Source organism: Marmota flaviventris, chromosome X (genome assembly GCF_047511675.1).
Source record: "Marmota flaviventris isolate mMarFla1 chromosome X, mMarFla1.hap1, whole genome shotgun sequence".
Lineage (NCBI taxonomy): Eukaryota > Metazoa > Chordata > Mammalia > Rodentia > Sciuridae > Marmota > Marmota flaviventris.
Window position 1 is genome coordinate 98,412,749 of NC_092518.1, and position 5,114 is coordinate 98,417,862.

Here is a 5,114-nt window from a genome sequence, read left to right on the forward strand (position 1 = left end):
TTCGGCTGTGGCTCTCAACATCTCCCCCTCTCTGTTTAAACAACAAGCATGTGGCTTAGGGACCGTGTCTGTTAGGCAGTCCAATTCAACATATGGTCCTTATCCGTCATCAGATGAACTGACCTCTAGGCGTCAGCCTCCTGTCTTAGGTTGGTACCACTGCAATTGGATCATACCCGTCACTGACTACCGGTCCAGCATACAGCTATACTTGTGGATAGGCCTTTGCACCAGTGGGGGGGTGAGGTTCTTTGCCTCACCTCTGTTGGCCCCCAAATTTTAGACCATCACTAGTAGAGGAGGATGCAAAATGCCATGACATTAAGCCAATTGAGGGCTCCTTTGAAAAATTGTACCACCGGTGACATCATCAGCAAAAATACCCCAACACTACCATAAGTCGCTGCACCAACAGATAGTTCCAGCTGCCAATAGTCCCTTTCCTTGAAGTTGACCCTCATGTGTAGCCACCATGATGAATGAATACAGCAAGAAATTCTGAGATGTTTGCAGGCTTCTCTCCACTCCCTCCCCCAAGCTTATTCCTCTGCATAGAGCAAGGGTCCCAACCCCAGCTCTGTTGCCTACAGCACTGGCAAGTGACCCATTGGGCTTCCACCTGACCAATTGGGCATCGAGCAGTGCAAAAGCAAATCCCTCCAAAAGCTGGGAGAGTCACACTGTGGGCTACTCCTGCATGCGGGTGGGTACATATCTCTTGGGTCCTGTGACCCTGCCTAAGAAAATTGAGGGGGTAGAAAAACAAATTAAATCAAGCAGCTCAGTGACTATTACTAGATAAAGATGACTATGTCCATCTCAGGCTAATAGCAAATACTCAATGTTATCCTTGCTATTACTTTATTATCATCATTACTAGCTATGAAGCTCTTAGTTTACACTAATGCCTTTTAGACTCAGTGTTGTAGTCTATAAAAAACGTTTGATGCTTCTGGAATGATCTAATTTCATCATGGTGATTACAAGAAAATATAAACTCATTTAAATTTTCTGACAAATTGCTCATTAAATGTGAGGAGGATAGAGAAAGAAGTGATTTTTCTCCTTTTTGATATGATGAAAATAAGATTATAATTATCTTGCAAAAGTTGATTCATATATCTTATCTGTTCCAGATTCCTGACAAATTAGCCTTCCTCACCTTCTTCATCCCCTATAAATAAACAGTAGGCTTAGACCTAGTGCTAGCCCAATTCCCTTTCCAATTCTTACAAGTTACAGCTACATCCAAGGACCATTCTTGGCCTCTTGAAGTAAATAAACTTCAAGATACCTTTGAATACTCAAGTCCCCACTAATCTCTCCTTCTAGCACATAGTTTGGTAATGATCAATTTCTCATTTTTAGTATTCATTTATTATCTTATTAACTAATGGGTAAATTCTTTGAAAGCAGACAGTCTATATTCTCATATATCTTAGCACTTAGTGCTGCACCTAGCTCAGTGTCTTGCATAAAGTAGCAGCTCAGTAAATCATTATTGATGGATAAATTCATGTTTGTTATCTATGAAGTTGGTTATCAAATTTGTAACCAGAACTAAAGAAAAAGCTCTAGAAAATTGAATGCTATAGTTTTAGCATCATATAAAATAAAACAAGACATTGTTTTGCATGGTAAATAGAGATTAAAAACTCACTTAAAATCTAGAAAAGATTAATTTGTAAAATATGAAATCAATAATAAGTTGTCTAGGTAAAATAATAATGCTGAAAGGAGATACACATTTTTCTTGTATTAACTTGCCTTCCTAGGAAATGGCTTTAAGGGTCCTCTATCAGAAAGAATACAGGCGCTTAGGTCTAACCCCAGGTCATATTTATGTTCTGATAACTAAGTCAACATTGCAAAAGATTGCACAACTTGCACCTTTAATAGTAAGATTATGATCTATTATTTTTGGACAATTAGATGAAGTATATCAGTGAAAAATATATGTCTAAATAATTAAACCCTTATTGATCAATATATAAAAACCCAGTAAATATGATACATTTTTCCTAACAATTGGCAAAGATAAACTTTAATGACTTTTATATCCAGTATCAGGATATATTTTTAAAATCATTGTTCTTTCATCTAAAACCTTTATTAGTACTATTGGATGAAGGACAAAAAGAATTTGAACGTCAAGTTCTTGGGTGATATAAAATGGGAGAAGACAGGCCATATGTCTTCATATAAACCTCCTTGTCCTTGAAGTTCCAAGTCTAGCTTCCTTTTGAGATGAAAATAAATATCTTCTTCCTTAGAAATATGGCAAGGTAGGGTGCTCACATGACCTACTAACTGTGTGAGTAAATGTGGCATATGATAGTTTCATTATTTTACCTTTTTTTAGTATAGAATAAATGCTATTTGAATATCCCCTCTCTCAGCCATACACACAAATATTCCACTGATAACAGCATGTTTTTTAAAACTTAATTTCTTAAAATAATAAACAGATTTTAAAAACTTAATTTCTTAAAATAATATAATCTTGGGGCTTGTCTCAGAGGTCCATGTGGGTAGGTGAGAATCTGTCAACATAATGTCTTTTTCTCAGCATTTTTCCTAAGGGCAACATGCTATTTTGTTTCCCTTGTAATTATTTTTGCCTATTTTTTTCTTCTGCTGATCTACTTTAATTTCATTTGAAACTTGGAGGATGGAAAATGTGATTATTTAGATAATTTTGTAATATAAGCCATTTTTGCAATAAAGAGGATGAATTCTCTTTGCTACCAACATCTGCCTATCATTGAATGAAGTGTTATTTAGTATAGAATGTGATATTCAAAAGAAAGGCCATTTATCTAACAAATGCCTCTTCCCTTGTTGCATCTACCCTATTGCTAGCTTGCTGTATCTGTATTGACTGTTTGTTTTTTGTGGCTGTCAAGTTAGCAAATTTCTATGTGATGCAGATGGTGTAACTACTATTGTTCAAGTACTTAAAATTCATTCTGCTGCAGGATGTTTTTATCATTAAATGTCTCATTTAACCATATCAATAAATTGAATTTATGGATTATTCTGTCTAGGATGACTAAAGCTTTGTTATATATCTGAACATAAAATCTATTTATTTATTTATTTGTTTGTTTGTTTATTTATTTATTTTTGGTACCAGGGATTGAACCCAGGTGTGCTTAACCACAGGGTATCACTAAGTTGCTTAGTGCCCTGCTAAATTGCTGAGGCTCACTTTGAACTTTCGAGCCTCCTGCCTCAGCCTCCCAAGCCACTGGGATTTTAGGCATGTGCCACCATGCCTGGCAAAATGTATATTTTGATATGAAAATTCTATCAAAAGAAACTCTCCCCCCCCCAAGATGTGGTCTCACTAAGTTTCCCAGGCTGACCTCAAACTCCTGGGCTCAAGTGATTCTTCAGCCTTAGCGTATTGAGAAGTTGGAACTACAGGTGTGCTCCACCATCATTAAATCCTGGTAGAAAACAATGTTAAGATTTAGATCATTAAGATGTTCAAAGGGCGGGGCATGGTGGCACACACCTGTAATCCCAGAAATTCTGGAGACTTAGACAGAAGGATTGCAAGTTCAAGGCCAGCCTGGGTAATTTACTGATACCTTGTCTCAAATTAAAAAAAGAAAAGAGCTAGGGGTATAGCTCAGTGGTAGAGCACCCCTAGGTTCAATCTGCAGCACTTGAAAAATAGAAAAAAAAAGACATTCAAAAGCATTCTCATATAGCTAGATATAGATAATATGATGGTAGATATATGGCATAGAATTTTAAGTTATTAATTATATATGAATTTATCATAGACTTTAATTGTTTCCTTTGCTAATTTCTCCATAATTTGTTTAAAAATAAATTAAAAATCATGATGTGTAATCCATACTTTTTTTAATAAGTTGTTTAAATTTAGATATATTTTTAAACTTCAAATTTGGGCCTGTATATCCATAGATCCTAATACCATTCCCCCTCATCCATTCCATATAGAAAGCCATCAGATTTTATATTCTACCATTAGAAAGGAATTAGAGGCAAGGCCAACTTTTTTTTTACTCTCACGTATATTTTTGATATTGAAATGATTAAAGTTGGACCAACAAAATTTTACATTTGACTTTATCCTTACAGTTTTAAAAATAAGGCAATAATTGAATACTTTGCAGAAATATTCATAATAACGTTTAAAGAAACCATATGCACATATAAGAATTTTATAAATAGAATTCCACAACTTGTCATGACTTTTTCATGCTTACTACCTTAGAAATAATCCTATTCAATATAATACACAATTATAAACAATATCTTATAGCTGGACAATTGTATAATCAACAATGGAATGATTCTAATTTAACATTCACTGAGAAAGTTCATTACTATAAGAGTGACCATATATTCCAGTTTTTCAAGAAAGGACCCAGTTTATACTTACTGCACTATTATCAATAGTAATTACTTTGACTCTCAGAAGTATCCTAATTCAGATGCTCAATTACATGCCTATTTTTATGCATCCATATAAAAAGTAGTACATGCTGCCATATATAAAGAAACTGTGAATAAATGACCCTTACCTGGAGGAATATGCAAAACATATTAATGACACTACACACACGCACATACAATATCATTGCATATAATCCCCCCTTTTTTGTAGCAAAACCCTAAATTTGTGGTATAGCCAGTAAGTACTGTCTGTGGGAATTCAGAAAAAAGATGAATGGGTGTGGACTAGTTAGGTAAGGCTAGTTTAATGGAATCATTGTGCTATAGGGTGTTGTAGGCATGAAATCAAATAGACAAAGATACAGGGATTGAAATGAATATAATATAATTTTAATTAATATAAAATATAGTCTACAGTTGATCAACCAACCGTGGAAAAGACTGAGTACTCAGAATATATGGTTTCTTGTCCTGGCTTTGCCACTAGTTAGCTTTATGTCATCAAGTACATTCTTCCTTCATCTGTAAAATGGGGAATTAGACTGGATTTATTCATCCATCAATTTTTTCATGGTGAAACTACTTTGGGCAAGCACAACACTAAGAACTATGTAAATGATCTTTAAAGTTCCTTTCCCATTCTAACTTTTATGGCAGACACTTTTGTCACCTGTGTTTCC

The 5,114-nt window shown here is 34.8% G+C and overlaps 1 non-coding gene across 1 annotated transcript; it reads left to right on the forward strand.

The window, feature by feature from the left end:
* The first annotated feature begins 587 nt into the window (after positions 1–587).
* On the forward strand, positions 588–715 carry LOC114092443 (small nucleolar RNA SNORA35). Its single transcript, XR_003582720.2, has one exon. It is a non-coding gene; the product is annotated as a small nucleolar RNA SNORA35 (small nucleolar RNA).
* Positions 716–5,114: the final 4,399 nt, after the last annotated feature.